General features: G+C 37.8%; 1 protein-coding gene across 2 annotated transcripts in view; it reads right to left on the bottom strand.

The window, feature by feature from the left end:
* LOC102686521 (phosphatidylinositol 4-phosphate 5-kinase type-1 beta) overlaps positions 1 to 15837 on the bottom strand; it is a 67821-nt gene extending 51984 nt beyond the window's left edge. Inside the window, exon 1 of one of the 2 annotated variants that reach the window (XM_015368652.2) lies at positions 15522 to 15837. The gene's annotated coding sequence lies outside the window, so the exon portion shown is untranslated. The remainder of the gene's footprint in view (positions 1 to 15521) is intronic. The other variant, XM_015368661.2, reaches the window with a different exon arrangement.
* Between the last annotated feature and the right edge of the window lie 3487 nt (positions 15838 to 19324).

The following is a 19324-nucleotide window of genomic DNA, read 5'->3' as shown; positions in this document are numbered from 1 at the left end:
GTCTGCAGCTACAACATGACTGAGTTCAAAATAAGGCTCTTAGATGGTGAGGAGATGGTACAATTTAACCTCCTTCAGGGAAAATGGGCATGACTTCAGATTTGTCCATTTAAAATGGTTTTAAAACTGTTCAGGGTTCTAAAATATGTATGTGTTATTGTGTGTGAAACGTTTATCAGCTATCAAATTTGTCCAGATGTTCTGTTTCTCTAAACACATTAGACACTATTACTCTCCAGTGTAAAATTCTCCGGTATTTCTAAATTAGTTCCAGCATGTAACAAATTACAACAAAAATGACAATAAATTACAAAAAACTCCAGCTAAACTCCCAAAATGATATTTTAGTGAAAAAACAATAATCCCTCTCTTTCATAAATGTACACTGCTAAATCTTTAGTTTAAAGTAAAGGAACTTTAAACTTGTAAAACATAGAACAGTTCACAGAACAGGCGACTACAGTAAATGGTGCTCTGGAGAGAAGCTGAATAATTGCCCTTTGAAGAGAATAAACACCCTAACCCTACATTACTTTGCTCAAGGTAAAGACAGTATGGCCTACATGACATGTTGCTTTAGTTGCACAGAGGACAGGGGTTAGAAATAAAGGACCTTTTGTTCACTCTGTTTGCTCGTGTACTGCTACGCCACTGCTGGTGTGCAGAGCAAAGAAGCTCCTGTTGACATTTAGCAGGTCTTATGACTAAGACAAGTCTGGGAAGCAGCCGCATTTGGTGCTTCTAAAGCTATAACTAAACCCATCCATCTCTCTTCTAATCACTTCCAATTCAGGGTCGTGGGGGAGCTGGAGCCTGTCTTGGCAAGCAACAAGCGTGAGACAGGGCACAGGGAGGGGACAGCAGTCAACTGCAGGATGCACACACACACAAACTCACACTCACACCTAGGGTCAGTTTTCACAGAAGCCAGCTAACCTACCATTATGTTTTTGGACTGCAGAAGCAAACCAGAGGACTCAGTGGTAGCCCATGAGGACATACTCACTCCAAGCACATTGCACCCCAGGGCCCCAGTGCTGCAAGGCAGTAATATTAAACACGACTTAACACAAACCACCCACGACTTAACACAAACAGAATAAAAGAAAAGCAATTTTTTTAATTGTGTATTTTTTAATCTCAACATAGAAAGCAGCATTGCACTTGTTTATAAAGGTTATCACCCTTTCTGATAAAAAAAAAATCCTTGATACTGGGTCTTGCAAATATAGTGTGCACACACATGCAAAAGCACACACTGTAGCCTTCACACAAGAAGTGTTCAGAAGACAAAATGGTCACTTAATTTTTGTGTGTGGTCAATCACTTTCTTAAGGGTAATTTAAAACTCAAATTTTATCTACAGTGCAATAAACCAAACTTCTATAAATACAAAATTTTGCCACAAGCTTGGTGACTGCAAAATATTCATCTCAAACAACGCTTTATACTTCCATGCTCACGTCTGCACAGATCAGAATTGCTCTAACTTGAATGTATGTGGTTACAAGTCTATAGATGTGTTTTCACAAGTGACTTTTTTATTGATAGAAAAGGAAGCCAAACAGAATCCAGACAAACGGAGCCATGGGTCAGATGGTTGTGTCACATGTTGATAAGATGAATTATTAAAGACCAGCACTAACACAAAAACACTTTTCCACACACAGCGTTTGCTCTTACAAGTTAGGTACTTGGCAGACACAGAAAGTGTCTTGTTGAGTGATTGGTTCATTTTCCATAAGAGAGGGGATCTTTACAAAAATATAACCACAGTGGAAACACAGAGTATAAGAATGAAGGACTTTTCTGCTTGAATGCATTAAGCTAACAAACGTTTTAACACAATTTTTATTACTCTAGCTAAAATACAGTATAGCCTACCATCAGAATATCTGATTCTTCCATTTAACTTTCCTATTTTTCAGAGTAGTAAACAATTTTGTTTACCTTTACACAATAAATAAGTCAAGTTAATTTATCAAGGAAAAAGACTGTGATTTATAATTATACAATCAAACACAAAAACATTTAAAGTATTGTAGAGGTAATACTTTGTTTTTTAAAGAGAATTATTCCACAAATACAAAATTCTTACACAAAGAAAGAAAAGTTACACAGATCAAAAACAAATTTACCATATCATCAATAACTATAACAGTTTAAAACAAACATCTACATAAGTGGGGTTACAACTTTAAATGCCATCTTGATACAAATAACAATATTTTTGAAGTTGCAACATGGAAACAATTAAAAAGTCATGATGTGGTCCAAAGGAATCTTTGTGTGAATGATACAGAGCTAAGTTTCGTTTTGAGTTAAAAAATGATTACAGTACAAAGTAAACGCTTACAACTATGTTGCCAACTTGAAAGATGATAATTACTGTATTAAAAAAGATAATTTACAAAAAGTCTCTGAGAAACTGAAGTTAAATATATGCCAAGTTGAGTAAAGCTGTTCTATAGGTTTTTTTAGCAATGCGCTTCGGTTAAACATGTGAAGTCCATGTCTCATACACACCTCCCAGTATCGCCAGCTTGCTGTTCTGCACCTTGAGTGAAACATCCACAGCCTACACAGGCACCATGTGCACAGTTCTTATATGTAAACCTCTCTCGTCAATAAGTTTGCATGCAAACTACTGCTCATGACCTTTCAACAGGTGGCTTCACTGAAGGAAACAGAACAACAAGGCCAAGACTACCTCCCCTGCTACCTTAATGTACAGCTGGAACTAGTACTGAGCAGTGTGGTGGACTGGGTAGGGGTCGGATTTGTACCGGGAAGGTTGTGAGTTCAGAGCTCAGCTGAGACACTGCTATATGCGCAAAACACCTCTCACCCTGATTGCTCTAGAAAAATATCCACCTGTATAAATGGGTGCTAAAACAAGCTGCATTGGAGTGATAGCCAAATAAATTAGTAGTAGTAGTCAACAAGATTAATCATAACATAAACAACCTGAAAATAATTAGTCAAGGGAAGCCTAGGTAAGTCATAACAACACCGTATCAAAAACAACTACCACTGCAAACCTGATGTTTTGTCTCGTTTCAATTTCCGGTTCGCAAGATATGATGTCTAAGATAGCAAGTGTGCCGGTAAGGAGGGACAAACGTTTTCAGGAAACAATGAAGAAAGAAACAACATTTGACCAAATGAAGCTGAAAAGTACACATCAGCCATGATCATTTAGCTTCGGAAAAAAAAGGCAAAACAGCATGTCTTTTCCTCCAGCCTCCCTGTGGCTCAGGGTTTCTGAAAAATATCATGCATTTTCAAAGCACTGAATGAGAATGATATCCAGTTCAGAGCTTCCCACCCACCTCTCTCACAGCCTCTATTTTTACTGCTGTTGCTTTAATTATCACCAAGCGTGATTTGGAAACCACTGCCAAAAAAGGTCAGGTAGGCCTGCACTGTGAAATATGTAGACTGCAATATTAAAGGCATGGAGGTGTTTCAGTAGTTAAAAGTGATTTCCCATAAACAAGAGATCATTTGGAAAGATTAAAGACAGGAAGATTCCCCTCTAGTTACGCTCAAATAAATGCCTTAAATAAAAAAGGAAAATGCCATTCCATAAGTATTCCCAAAAGAAGGGGAGGATTTCAATAGAACAGACAGTTGATAAAACAGAATTTTTTATCAAAGGCTTGATCAAAAACTGGACACAAGTAAGAATGACGAACCTGTTCCAGGTTCAACAATCTTATGAAAACAATGGGCTCAGAGTTTCATCTGAAAACCAAATACTAATCTATGCCATCACAGCACATCAACTGACACGCTGCAGTGAAACCTGAAGTGGAAACTTGGGATGCTTTTGATTTGATGTAGAGATGCACTGCACTGCAAAAAGTAAGACTGCGTGAAGTCTTCCTGGTTGCCCGTAAGGCAACAAATAAAGGAGGAAAACAAAAGAAACCAACCTTGCCTTCTACTACAATGTCAAATCAATCTCGTGTGATGTTCGGTCTGAATAAACATAATCTCTATGTGCTTAAAAGAAATAAGCAAGCTCATAATCTCAAGTACAGTTAAGTGGTTTTTAAAACAATGGTTGCCATGGGTGACAAGCAAATCTTGAGATCCTATCTACCAAAGCCATTAGGCTCTGCTGACTCCCTCTGTGAAAGCAAATAACCAGACACCCAATGGAAAGCTTTGTTTCATTTCTTCTCCCACATACTTTTCAAACTAACTCAGGCCTTTGTGTATTTGTGTGTTTTTCCATTTGGGGCAGCAGCACTGCCGAATGTGAATTTGGAATTGAAACTGCACAGTTTTCACAGCATTCATACTGAAACAGTGCTTGACGATTCTGTAATGCTGTATCGTACTCTTTATATTTTTCTAAATTGATCCAGCCATTTAGAACATAGATTTCTAAGCTAGGCTTTTGCTTACCTTAGGGATGAATCTGTTTTGCACTTTCAGCATAACATTTTTTAAGCCTACCAATTCTTTTCTCCTCTGACTCCATATTTATTTTATCCCAATCCATTTTTTTTCTAAAAAGCCATTCCTTCACAGGCTGTGTTTCTGAAACTGTATAATATCAACTTCAGCAGTACTTTGATTCTAAAGTAAAGCTGAATAAATATTTTTGAACTGTACATTTTAAATCTCAATTTTTTAACTATACAATGTCATACTTATGTTCTGATGTGGTATAACAAAAAACCACAAGCCTTTCCTTATTTATACTACAGTATATGACAGGATAGTATACCATACAAAAGCCCGCAAATATACATACCTGTCACACGGTACTTTCTGAGCACATATTCCACTGCTTGGCACATTTTTACTGTATTCCTGAGTCCTGCTCCAAACCAGCTCTGTTGTCTCATTCCATTAGCCAGACTTGTGTGGAATAAACAAAGGATTTATGCTATCCCAGCTCTTTTTCCAGCTCTACAACACAACTCTCAGCAGTGCATTCCTATTCTGAGCAGCCTCTATCACCCAGAACAATTGTCAGGTGGGTTCAGGGTATACAGAACTTCACTTTTATTTGCCAGAGTCTGAAAGGCATAGTATTATGTTTTGAGGAAAAACAGTTTCATTTTAAAGACTGATGCTTAAATACTAATTTGTGTCAACGGTAACGACCATTATTTTACCAGTTTTCAGCCTAAAGCCATTGTTTCCAATATGCCCTTTCTTTCAGATTACAATTTTTTAAATAATTTCACTCTCTTTGTAAATATTGCACTACCACATCTTTAGTTGAACTACTGTTCTCTTTTTAGATCGAACAGGAATAAACTCCTCTAGCATAACTACAGAGGTTTACATTTAATTTCTATATGTCTGAAGCTCTAAACCTGGTTTTTATTATGTAAATTGATTTTAAGTGGTTGGATAATACGATTTCTATAGCAAATGATACAAAAATAGTTTGTCCAAAACTAAAAGTGTGATGAAAGAACAATATTAAGATAGCTCTTCCCCTCTTACCATGTTTGGAATTAACCCTTTCTTGTGTTACAGTAATTCAGGTATAATCTTTAACACGTGTCTGACAGCCTTTATCTACAAAAAACACTACTAGCTGTTACTTCATAGCTTATGTTTTCCTATTTTTCCCAGCATGACCTTTGCTTTAATGAGAAGCAAATCTGTGAATCAGGAAATATCTTACGGCTTATTCCCCTCATGAACTTCCAGAATGGATACAGTATTTCACATGACCCATGTTATGGATTCAAATGCCCGTTAACAGTTCGACAGAATATGTAAATCTTTTTTTTCTGGAAATGGACCACAGGTACTTCCCATCAAAACTATCACTCTCATTAAAATTTGATGCATAGACATACATACATTGTAGTGAGACCACCTGGATACAACTAGGAAGGAAGGATGAGCAGTATCTGATCATTTAAATAAAACTTCATTACGCTTCTCAATAGGAAATGCAAACATAAGAGTTTCAACCAGACTGTAGATTCAAGAAAAAGGCATCCCTTGTGCAGTGCTCAAGGCAAACTTACCCTCAGCCTTATTTGGGTGGGTAGGCACTAAGCACTAACTGGGCAGACACTGTCTACCCAGATTGTCTACCAGGGTATGTTTACACCGATACACCCTTCTTTTACACTGTGCTAAAATGCTTAGTGCAAAATATTGTGATGTGGTGCAGGACAGGATTGTAGAGAGTTTAATGCAACAGTTTCACATCCTGTTGTGTTTCTTCTCTTTTAAGCATATCATTGATAAACTTAACACATGGTAGCACATTTTACACACGTTCTATGTCTACTGTAACTGAACCTCCATCTTAAAAAGAAGAAAGCAATCAGCTACTGGCTTGATCCAGATCTCTGCGTGGTTCAATTATTTCAGTAAGTTCAGGTTAGTCTGTAATTGTCTGCCTAAGAAAGGGATGTGCCATGTTATAAAGCCCAAAGCAACATCGGTAAGTGGACAAAGTGTAACCAAAATAGCACAGGTATGAGGGCACTGAAACATCCATTTGTGTTTTCTTCTGACAAAAATTTTAACACTTTCTCATACAATAATTTTAAACAGAATATACACAGACCCCATTGCTCATGACTGATTGTTACAGATGAAGATGCAATGCATGAAAACTGCACCTAAAAAGTTTATTGAAGGAAAAGTCTTTCCTGAATCTGATGATCTACTTCCATGCACAGAACTCCTCTTTTTTTAAGAACAATAAAAATCAATAGACAATGACAAGAATACATTCTGGAATGATACCGATATTGCATTGCGAACAGACCCCAAGTGAGCCTGAGGATTCTGGAAGGACATAAAGAGTAGTCATTACGTTCCGAGCACGTAACCTGCTACCAGCTTTATGACAGGCTGAGGTTCCGTACGGAAAAATGCTCTGCGAGTTTCTAAAACCTCACAAACTCAAACAAATGGATTCTAAAAGAACGTCCTCGTTTCATCTACGCCCAGCATAACATTCAATGGGAAGTATTTTCTCTACTGTCATCGCATGAATCATGCTTCTCTCTCGCATATTAATTGATGTTTGATAATGCTGTAGCTCTGTGGTTCCCAAAGAGAATTGCTTTTGTCTGATGTGTGGGTCAAGGCAAGACACAGATGAAGTGCTATCCTTTTTTATTAAAACGAATTTATAAAAACCATCACACAACTAAGAATGACACCCAAAATAATGCTGGAAGATGTGTCAATAAAGCTTAGAAAACATTGCTCAAACACAGTGTCCATCTTCTTGATTTCCCTTTGAATAATCTACAGTGTTTTCTACTCCGGTCTTAGTCTAAAATATGAGCAGGTAAATAACTATACCAGATGTTTAGCACATCATCTGTCTACTTTTTGTTTTGACACACACATTAGAAAAATGCAATCTGGAGATTTACTGCATTAGTAAACATCTTCAAGCACCAGGCAGAAGATATACTGTAGGAGCGTAGGAAAGATAACAGAAAATATAGATTCAGTTTAGCTAGTTCATTTTGGGTGCTAGCAGCTAACTGATCCAAGGATCTCAACCTGTCATTTTATCAACAATATTAGCTTGACTGCTTTGGCTGGGTCTCTTATTGCACATACCCATAAATCCATTGTTTAAAATCCATTGTGTTTTTTGTTCTCAGTTTTTAATGCACTTCTCTGTAGTTTCCACTTGTACTCTCTGATTCCTACAGTAGTTCACTGTTTTAAATATTTAGGTGCTCACACATTGGCACGTTATTTTTCTCCTTTAGGCAATGTAGGGAAGCAACAAAAAGGCAAACAATATTAAGATTCTCACATCTATCATATAATTTACGCAAGGGATATGACATTAAAATGAGACAATTAAGACCTCATTTAGATTGTTGTGTGTAGTTTTAATCACCACATTCCAAAGCAGAGTGACAGAGACAGGGGTTAAGGGAGTGTCTTATTACACAGAAAATTAGGAGAGGCATAGTCAAATTCCTCAAAGGTATTGGCAAAGGCAGCACAAAGTATTTTGTGAAAACCAACAGTGAAACACAGTCCAGAGCTCACATGTAGAAAGTAAGGGCAAGTGCTCATCTTTTCACAAAGAGTTGTGGGAGTATGGAGCAAGTTACCCAGTCGTATTGAAGTGGATACCGTAGCTTCCTTGAAGAAATGGCTGGAGTTTACTCTTAATTACTTGCTAACCACCAAGTGATTTAAGATGGATCAAGTAATATCTTCTCACTTGTAATCATTCAAAGCAAAATGAAAAAATCTTTCTGATAAATCATTCAGTTATTGTCACTGAGGTAATTAAACTACAACTCTTCTCAGGGACGTGTGTTATAGTACAGCTCTACATTTTCCTCTTAGATAATCCTAAAGGGAACATTGTGTTCCAGCTCTTCTATTAATATCTTAAAACATGGCACAAAGTTATTTTAGTTTGTATTTTAGAATGAGAACTAGATCTAAAAAACTACAATAAAAGCCTGTGTACTAGTAAAACACTTTGGCCTGTGTAATATCATTTCGCACATAAATTGCAGAATATAACAGATTTCCAAAATCTATCTCAGTTATATTGCACATGACTAATATTTTCAGAACTGTCAAAACATATATAACCCATCCAGTTTCTGACCTCTTCATCCCATTCAGGGTTGCGGGGAAGGTATATTATAACTCCTTATAAATCATCTGGGAAACAATTTTCTTAAAAGCTAAAACGCTTCAATGAACTTCAGCAAAAGAGACAGATTAGTCTGAAGTGGTGAGCACAATATGTCACTCTCAAGTCATTTTTGTAATTTATTTCATTTAAATTTGAGCTCATTTGTAGATCATCTCAGTTATGGAACATTAGAAAGTGTTTTAGTAGGATAGGCGGCCTTTATTATAGCTTTCTTGACACAAAATGTTTGGAAACCCCTTTGTTTAGCGTGTACTGATTACAAAGGAAATTCAATATTGGTGAAAAACTGTCATCAGTAGTAGTGATCAAATGGATCTTACTTTTGCATTGATTGCTTATTTTATTTTTATTTGGTCACCACAGCTCACATGAAGGGAAATAAATAGTAATGTATGTATAATTACACACCACAGGAAAGCATATTCTGAGAGAGAACTGCTGAGAAAATTCTATTTTGCACGGCAGAGCAAATACAGGAAAAATTGGGAGTTATCCAAACCCATTTTCGCCAAGGAAGAAAAACACCTCTGAAAAAGCAGAAAAATGGATGCTACGGAAGTTCAAGGCTGCTTGTTTCCTGCACATCTCTCTTATGTGTTGTTGATTTCCATTCCATCTAAAATAATTCCATCTTCTCTGTGAAAATCTAAAAAGCACAGAGGAGCTTTCAAGAACCTGGCTTGATGGGGGGGAGACGCACCTTTGAGCCTTCGCTTTAAGCACATAGCCCATCATAAACACTGGGAAAGGCGCAGAGTCCGAAAGAAATATGGGGGAGAACGTAGGCAGGTCTTCCAGTGTGCCGCAAAGGCCTTGAAGCAGAAGCAAATGACCTAAACCCCCCTAAAAGCGATATGGAGATGAGCCTGCCACAAGAACGATGAATATTGAATATCGCAACCTGTATAACTTTTCTATGGGAGATCATTGGGGCTGAACAGACCAAAATAAATGGTGATACACCATTACAGTTGTGTGGAAGATTATCAAAACTATTAATGTTGTGATGGTTAATGTAGTTAGTTTGATGAGAAACCTTAGCAATGCATATTCCCTTTTGGAATTTCTACCATGAAGGCAACAGTGATGATATACTATCTTTGTAAACTGTTTATTCCTTACTGAGCTGTACTTGAGCTCTATCTGCTTTTGCTCCCATAAATGTCACTACCTGCTTGTAAAGATAAATCAGGACACCACACAAACTACATCTTGTTAGCATTTAATATAACAACCCTGGCATTTAATATGGAGAAAGTCCAGTTTCAAACTGCAGCTTAATTGGACCAACACTTCAGATGTTATACAGCATTTTCAGGCTTAAATAAATATGACACTCGAATTGCTACTGTAAGCTATACAGCTCAGCATCTACTTGCAGGTGCTGATAAGAGTTTGATGTCATTTTGTTGGCAACTGCTTGACTATTTAATCCATCCATCCATTTTCTAACCACTTCTTCCAGTTTAGGGTTGCTGGGGAGCCGGAGCCTATCCCTGCATGCAACAGCACAAGGCAGGGTACACCAGTCCATCGCAGGGCAGACACACAAACACAAACACAGAAAAGCTCACACCAACACCAAGGCCAATTTTCCAGAAGACAATTAACCAACCAGTATGTCTTTGGTAATTTAAATGCGGGAGGAAACTGGAACATCCAGAGGAATCCCACACAAACTTAGGGTGTACATACAAACTCCACACAGATAGCACTCCTGATCCGGAATTGGACCCAGGGCCCTAGAGCTGTGAAGCAGCAATGCTAAGCACTGCGTCACAATGCTGTCCTGACTATTTCATTTAAAAATCAATTTTGATGACCTGTAGATTGAATGAATTACTACTGAGAATTATCTCAGATTTGACTTTTGACCACCTTGAAACAGAGTGATTGAATTAAGAAGAAGCTGAATCTATTAACACAAAAAAGCTTTGGGTTAATAGATTCTTAAGGAACACATTTTGTCTGATAAACTCATATAGCTACAGTATGTCAGAAATTTTAAAAATGTTGGGTAACCTGATTGTTTCCACTATTTGTGACTGTTGCTGGGTTTCATGATGGAGGAAGAGTTCGTAAAGGGAATTTCACAAAGAAAATGATTCAAAAGCACAGGTGCATGCCTTTGTCTAGCCAGTGATACTGGGAAGTTACTCTTCTGTGTGCATAAATCTGATAATGTAATAAAGTGTTTCTCACATCTGACACGGAAAGTGGATGATCCTGCTTGAAGTCAACAACTTCCCCTTTACCTACTTACATTCTCTGATGTAATTTAGAGATTGTATTACCATGTATGCTTAAAACAACATTTTATTTCTGAAGACTGTCTAATTTCTCTAAATCGATATTATTTCAAAACCCCAAACACTGTTTTCAATGTTCGTTCCTACTTTTAACTCAATTAACTCTCCAGTTATGACTTAATTTTGAAAAGCCCTTCTGTCGTTCAGAGTAGTATCTTGAACATTATTGAATATTGCTGATGTTTAACTATGTATTCTTCACTCTACATGTGGTCTTTTGTTAAACCAGAAACCCTTTTGTACAGTTGTGAGAAAAAGTTTGTGAACCCTTTGGAATTATCTGGATTTCTGCATGAATGGCTCCTAAAATGTGATCTAATCTTCATTTAAGTCATAATAATAAATACAGTCTTATTTAACAACACACACAATAATTGTCATTGCCATATCTTTATTGAACAAATGGTTGAAACAATCAAGGTCATTGATGGAGAAAGTATGTGAATCTCTACGATTATCTAGAAAAGAGGGTAACTGGAGTCAGGTATTCCAATCAATGAGTCAGGTGTTCCAGTGAATTCAGGTGTGGGTTTGACCTGCCCAGCCATATAAAAACATGTTTGGAGAAAACAAAACACTGCACACTACCACCAAAACCTCATCCCAGCTGTGAAGCATGGTGGAGGGAGTATAATGATATGGGGCTGCTTTGCTGCCTCGGGGCCTGGACAGTTTGCAATCATTGAGGGACCAATGAATTCTAAGTTGTATCAGGAAATTCTACAGCAGAATGTCAGGGCGTCTGGCTGTGATCTGAAACCCAAAAGAAGTTGGGTCATGCGACATGAAAATGATCCAAAACACAGGAGTAAATCAACAACAGAGTGGCTCAAACAGAAGAAATTCTGTATTTTAGAATGGCCAAGTCATAGTCCTTACCTCAATTCCATTGCGATGCTGTGGTGTGATCTGAAGCAGGCTGTTCAAGCAAGACATCCCAAACATATACATGAACTGAAACAGTTTTGTATAGAGGAATTGGCCAAAATACCTCCTAACCACTGCGCAGGTCTGATCAGCAGATACAGAAAGAGTTTGGTTGAGGTTTTTGCCCATAAAGGAGGTTCACTAGTTACTAAATATAAGGGTTCACATACTTTCTCCATCAATGACCTTGATTGTTTAAACCAGTTCAACAAAGATATGACAGTGTAAAATGTTGTCTGTTGTTTGTTAAATAAGACTGTATTTATTATGATGACTTACATGAAGATCAGATCATATTTCAGGATCCATTCATGCAGAAATCCATATAATTCCTAAGGGCTCCCAAACTTTTTCTGACAACTGTAAAATGCTCCCAAGTGCTAAAATAAGGACTGAAAAAAGATCTTGTTTTTTCCCATAAAGGTATACACTTTTACTTCCTGGATGCTAACACTGATAATTAACTGACATTTGTTTATTTTATCTTAGTGAGGTGGCCAGCAGGGCCGTCCTTACCAGATACTGATAACTGCATTTTGCTTCATCTCCTTGACTGTGCTTCAGGAGGCAACTTTAAACGGCAAACGTGAACAGCAAACAGCAAACTTTGAGAGTCAGTTAAGCCTTGCTGCTGATTCTCATTACAGACAGGTTTGTCTTTATCGCGGCTATCCTTCTTCTGAAGCCGACACCACACGTCATTTCAGACAATGTAGCAGAAGTTGGTTCAAGCATGGAAATTTTCACTTGGCAGGTGTTATATGTTCATGCTTCAGCTAATTCAGTGGGAGTTTGCCAACTCCCACTGTAGCTGGATGAACTATGACAGAACAAAAAAGGCTCCTGTTGGGACCGTTTTTATGATTTTAAAAACAAGAGATCACTTCAGACAGAAAATTTAAATCACAGATGACCTGCAATGGAACTCCCGGAAGATTCCAGAAAAAAAAAGACTGTACGTCTCTATAAAATACTGTCACATCTATGACTCTTTATACTTAAGCACAAAGAAATTCCATTTCAGGGCTAAACATTAACAAACTCTGAACGTTCAGAAATATAAAAACACAATGAGCTGAGACAGTATGGCTCTTAAATAATAATAATTACTTATACTTATATAGCATTTTCTGGACACTCTACTCAAAGCGCTTTACAGATAATGGGGACTCCCCTCCTCCACCACCAATGTGCAGCATCCACTTGGATGATGCGACGGCAGCCATAGTGCACCAGTATGCTCATCACACACCAGCTATCAGTAGGGAGGAGATCAGAGTGCAGAAGCCAATTCATAGATGGGGATTATAGGAGGCCATGATTGGTAAGGGCAATGGGAAATTTGGCCAGGACGCCGGGGTTACACCCCTACTCTTTTCGAGAAACACCCCTGGGATTTTTAATGACCACAGAGAGTCAGGACCTCGGTTTTACGTCTCATCCGAAGGACGGCACCTGTTTACAGTATAGTGTCCCCGTCACTATACTGGTGCATTAGGACCCACATGGACCGCAGGGTGAGCGCCCCTTGCTGGCCCCACTAACACCTCTTCCAGCAGCAACCTTAGTTTTTCCCAGGAGGTCTCCCATCCAGGTACTGACCAGGCTCACACCTGCCTAGCTTCAGTGGGCTGGCAGCTGTGAGTTGCAGAGTGATATGGCTGCTGGCTAATATCATCATCTTATTGTATTGAAGAATATGAGAATGGCAGTCAACAAGAGGAAGCCATCCTGGTTCAGCTAGTCTGTTTTTTGTGAGAAACCAGGCTATCGGCTTTAACTACATGGCTTGGTGGTTCGAAACTCCCACAGCCATTTGTGTAAAGTAGTGGCTCTTCTCAGACTGAAGTGCACTTTGTGTTGTTTCATTCAGAATAAATTCACTACATTCAGAAATAACAGTAATGTTGACAAGGAAAAGTCAAAGTTACTTTCTAACCAGTATAACCAATTGTCTCAAACTAAATTTTTCTGAAACACTGCAGTGAACACAGGTCAATATGTGCTGCACAGTAGAGTATATGCAAATTACAGATGCAAAAACACTTCAAACCCTAAACTTGATTAAAAAATACAATGTTTCCGTAAAATGTACTGTAATACCCTATACAAACCACATTAAACAACAGAATTTCAAACAATACCATCACAAATAATATTCGAAAAACGTCTTGCTTTTTCTGCAGTAATGAAATGGATAAAGTTGTAAAAACACTATCCAAAGGTCCGAGTTAATTTGACACTAAATCTCTCTATACAGTATATTTCCATATACATTAAAATATATAAAATATGTTCTATGTCAATTTTTTACAGATTAATATATATATATATGCAAATAATAATTTATATTAGCACTCTAGGTAAGGCCTTGTAATGTAAGAATTCTTTTTTTCATATTATTATATCAATATATATTTGATAAAGTAATGGATAATGGATAAATTACATACAAGACAAACACAAATCTTGATTTTATACATAATATGATTACACCTTAAGAAACAGTCTAAACAGTGAATGTGACATAATAACTTCTGTTTACATTTCGTTGTTGATGTTTTGTTTACATTTCCAGCATTTTAGATTTTAGTAGACCCAGACATTTTCCAGAAAAGGAATTATGTCTGATCAGCAGTGAAACCTACTTCGAAGAAAGAAAGCTATTCTGTACAACATCCATCACAAATTTAAGTACCATGATTTCATAGTTTTTGCTAAATGGAACAAAAATTGTTTGGAATATTTTGAAAACACATTCAATAGATCTCGAACAGGAATCTACCGAGGTACATGAATACTATATATAATACGTATTTACATAACTAACTGCTTTTGTTTTCTTCATTATTTCTCCTCAAAACCTAAACAGGCTAGGAAGGAAGAGACTTACTGTGCTGGGGTAAATGCTGTTTATGAACTTTGGTTTGAAGTCCACATATATTTAAAACGTAACCAGCCAGAACCGATCAGAAGAAAACAATTCTGTTTCCTCCTACTGTCACCTCCCTTTACAGCACTTAATACCTGTTCTTCTGTTATGACATCTATATAATGTATATAAGCACAACATATCATTGAAACAAGTTACTGAGACAATTCTACAGCTGAATTATGATAATTACAATCAGGGTCATAAGCAAATACGTTTTTTAGTTGACCTCAACGAATTCGGAAGAAATACTAGGAATCACGTCTTCTGCAATATGGAATGTATACTTTTCTTCACGGAACAACCGTATGTCGCAATATTTTCGGCAACAGTTCACAAAGCGGTTATAAAAGCAGAGTACTTTCTTTTAAGGAGACAGTGTCGTTTCCTGTGGATTTCAGTCTGTTGATTTAACAGCCCTCTGCAATAACAGTATACCGACGCAAGGACTGCATCTCAAACGGTAGAAATCTGCTTCCTTTGTAATGAACAATATTCAGTCTAACACTCACAGTGAAATATAAACACAACAATTCAGGGCTAGCCCGTTCGCACCGCTCACCAGCTGTCCTGAAAGTGGCGAGGCACACCTAGAACTGCACCGATATGATAACTTCTCGCAGCTCCTCGTTTACATTACACAGGTGGGTCAGGAAGGAAAAGAATGCATGTTTTTGACGACAACACAATAAATGCAAATTCTTACCTTATGTATTCTGATCGCTCTGGCCCATACAAGTCTTTACTTCGGTAACCAGCAATCCTTCTGATTTCACAGCTCGATATTATTCCAGGGATAGACATGCACACCTCGCTAGACAACGCGACGTACCTGCCCGGTTCCCTGCTCGCCGTATGTCCGCGAACGGTGCCGCTCGCTCTGCAAGCCTCACAGTCCGAGAGAGAAACAAGTCTCCGCCTCTTTGCGCGCACTCCAGCCCCTCTCTGTGCTTACCTCCCCAGAGCCCAGCTCAGCGCACATAGGCGGATATGCGAGATAGGACGAGCAGAGGCGGCGGCTGTCTGCAGGCTGCCGGTGGCTCAGCTACACCTGAGATCTGGCTGATGCAGTAAACAGGGCACTGTACAGTACGTACTGTCAGTCTTCGTTTGTAAGGGATCACAAGACGCGAGGGCAATTTCGATGACGTTCGGGTGGTTTGTTTGATTGCCTCAGTAGTGGGCCCCATGTATTTATGTGTATTGATTAGGCAATGTTTGTACTATGGAAAAGTTCAAATATATTCATTCAATGATCATAAAACTTTGCTTTGATACAGGACTTTTCATCCCAAAGCCGCTTTACATATAGGAGACCACCCATTTCATGCGCTCCTGAAATGCAGCACCCAGTGCAGAGACACACAGCAGCCATTATCTACCAAGAATATCGCTTCACAGCAGATGATGCAGACAAATGAACGCACTTCCTCAATTCAGCTAATGAGGAGTTTTAGATAGACCAGGCTGAGCAAATCAAAGATGGCATTAGGCCCGGACACGGAGGTTGACCCCCTGTTAACAACTGTTACAACCTGTGCCTTGTGGTCTCAGCAGCCAAGCAGTGAGTTTAACCATCTGGAGAATTCAACCTGCGGATGTGGAGGAGTATGAGCACCATGCAGATATATTGGTTTGGACATTCTGTGGCCACAAAGTTCTCTGACAGAGTACAAAAACAGGCAAATGTGATCACACATTGACATAGGTGGGGTTTTCACAGTCCTTACATCTCAGCTGAACTTGGAATCTCATCTGCTCTCAGTTCCTGCCACACCCAGCCATTATACTCTCCCATTCTGAGCCTCAGATGGCTGCCTGTCTTCTTTCAGGTTTCCTAGAAGACTGCACGGCCCACTTTATCTTCTTGCGTCTTCTTAGTTTCTCATCTCTTTTGTGTGCCTACGCCCTTCCAGTTGGCCAGCTGGTTATCAGTAACTGGTTACTGGTTTGCGTCCAGGCCTCCTGTGCTTAGATACGCTTTACTGGAATCAGACGCTATTAGACATCGTGACTGCGGAGTCCAGGAAACCTTCCATTGCTTTCTGAAGACTACATTTTGATTTCTGCTCTCCTTAGTCACCTTAGTGCATGTAGTAGCACTACATTTTTCCATCCTTTAAGAATAATCATTTTTATATTTTCAAAAATTCTGTTTTTTTAATTGTGCGAATTGTAATAATGTCTCCTATGTTCTATTATTAGCCTTCCATTAGCTTTTCATTAACTAACACTATATAACTGAAACTTCACTTCCATAACGATATCCGACAAAAGTAAATTAATAATCATAATAATCCAGATTATTCTGGCGTCTTTATAAATCTATTCAATATTTTAAAATAGATTTAAAGAGTTATGTATTGTACGTAAAGACCCTGTTATCCAACAATTAAATTAATAGTGGTGTTTAGCAGCTGGAAGTTTAGATGAGTGGCTTAGTAAGTTCACAGTCTACAGAAAAGATACAGTGCAGAACACGAGAAATTTAGAACAGCGGTAGTCTGGGAAAGAACGAAAGGAAAGCCACTGAACTGAGCGCTGATCTCTGTAAAGAACTGCAGGAACTATTGAAACATAACTACATATTTGTTCTGCAGTTATCTGGCTTTCGATAACGCACGCAATTTGAATGTCACGTATCGCCTGGACACTCCCTCGTCACTGACACCGAAACGATATTCTGTTTTCCGGCTGGAGTGCGTTGTTATTAAACTACCGTAAACTTGCACGAGATCTAGAGTTCACTGACCAGTTACAGTTGCTATATTGCTTTATTAATTTCTAAAAAGAAAATGCTGAATGAATGTTAAATCTTTGCTGGTGTCTTGGATGGATTGAATTCAAACATTTTGATTGTTCCCTGGGGAAAATGTGTTTAATGGCAGAGTCCAACACAGCAGTACCTCATGAAAACCATTACCAACAACAGGGTCAGGATAAATAAAATTTCAGTAACATATCTCATGAATACTACAATCATATAAAATACATAATCATTCTAGAGCTCTAATAGTCAAGGAATATTTTACATTAACACGATGCTTTGTCGTCCTCATGGCTCTCATTTCTCCTCTGATGTATTCGTGAAAGCTTAAGCTAAAGAAAGGAGTGGTTCATCATAAATCCAAGTGTTAAACAGGACTACAGAATGATAAAAATTAGGTCACGAAGACGTGTTGACAACAGAAATACGGGCGTGTTTTGGGTCAATGGCTGTGGTTGGAATTCTTGGCTTTACTGCTTTTTCTATCGCCTCCGTCAAGATTATTAAAATACTTCAGTGCAAAAAGAAGTTCGTACCCCCATCTAGTGGATTGCTCTTCAAATTACACTATCCGTTTTTAAAGATGAAATCTTCAAATGAAATGAATTGAAACATCCTTTTTACAACTAAGCAAATGTTTACTCTTGGAATGTCTCTAGAAATACTTGTAAGATTGTTTATATATGGTTTATAGGCCATTTGGTTTGGTAATCCTCACTGTTTACCAATCTTACATCTTACTTATATAAGTGTAAGCAATTATTATTATTATTATTATTATTATTATTATTATTATTATTATTATAAAAACACATCTAACAAATATATTTATTCCGCTATATGTTTTATAAGATTTTAGTATGTTAGTTAATAAGAAACATTTTTTTATTTATTCCTTAATTTCTTGGTAGCTTTGCAGAGATAAATTTACCTTCTAAGGAAAAACAAGATGGGATCTTATTCTAAGCTGATGTTAATACTGTGAAAACCCTACTTATTGTATGTCAAGTTGTGATCACATTTGCCAGTTTTTACTCTCTGTTAACAGAAACATAGGAATTAGAGGTATTAAAAGTCTCATGGAAAATCATAATCATATTTAAACTGAAAACTTCCACATCACAAAGTCATTGAAGAATTTAATGTCTTGCGAACTTACTGAGGCTTTTATTAAGAAAATAATTACAAGGTGTCTACACTTATGATTCCAGGATCTCCAGGTAAAACAATTAATATTTTTAAAAAATGCATGTTCATGCCTACAGATGGTGTTATTTTTTATTTTCAAAAATAATATGAAACACTGCAAAGTCTGTAATTCAGTTTTTCCTAACAATCTAATATATTTGATTGTGTTGTGCATGAATGGCACATCTGTTGTGCATGAATGTCCTTTTCAGTCCCCTTCAAACATGAACAACACAGGTCATGTCAAATGCATTCCATTAGGTAGTTTCCTGCGATGCCTTTAAAATATCAGAAGATAAGAACAAACTCTGAGTTTTTCTCTGGACAGAAAGCACTTTCTAGAAGTTACTAGGCCTTTGCTACACCTACAGCTGTTGACGGCTCTCTCTCCCTCATAAGTCAGCCAAAACGTTTGCTCTAGAATTCTCAGCTGTCACAGATATTCCTTAAATAGTCAGGGCACAGTCAGACCACTTTTTAAAGGGGTGATTGTGCAGTGTTTAGCAAAAGTTTTAAAACAAATAGTGCCCTCCTACATTACAAATGTACAGCTG

This window comes from Lepisosteus oculatus, chromosome 3 (genome assembly GCF_040954835.1).
Source record: "Lepisosteus oculatus isolate fLepOcu1 chromosome 3, fLepOcu1.hap2, whole genome shotgun sequence".
NCBI classification, from domain to species: domain Eukaryota; kingdom Metazoa; phylum Chordata; class Actinopteri; order Semionotiformes; family Lepisosteidae; genus Lepisosteus; species Lepisosteus oculatus.
The sequence above is the reverse complement of the archived record's forward strand: the minus strand, read 5'-3'. Positions and strand labels throughout refer to the sequence as shown.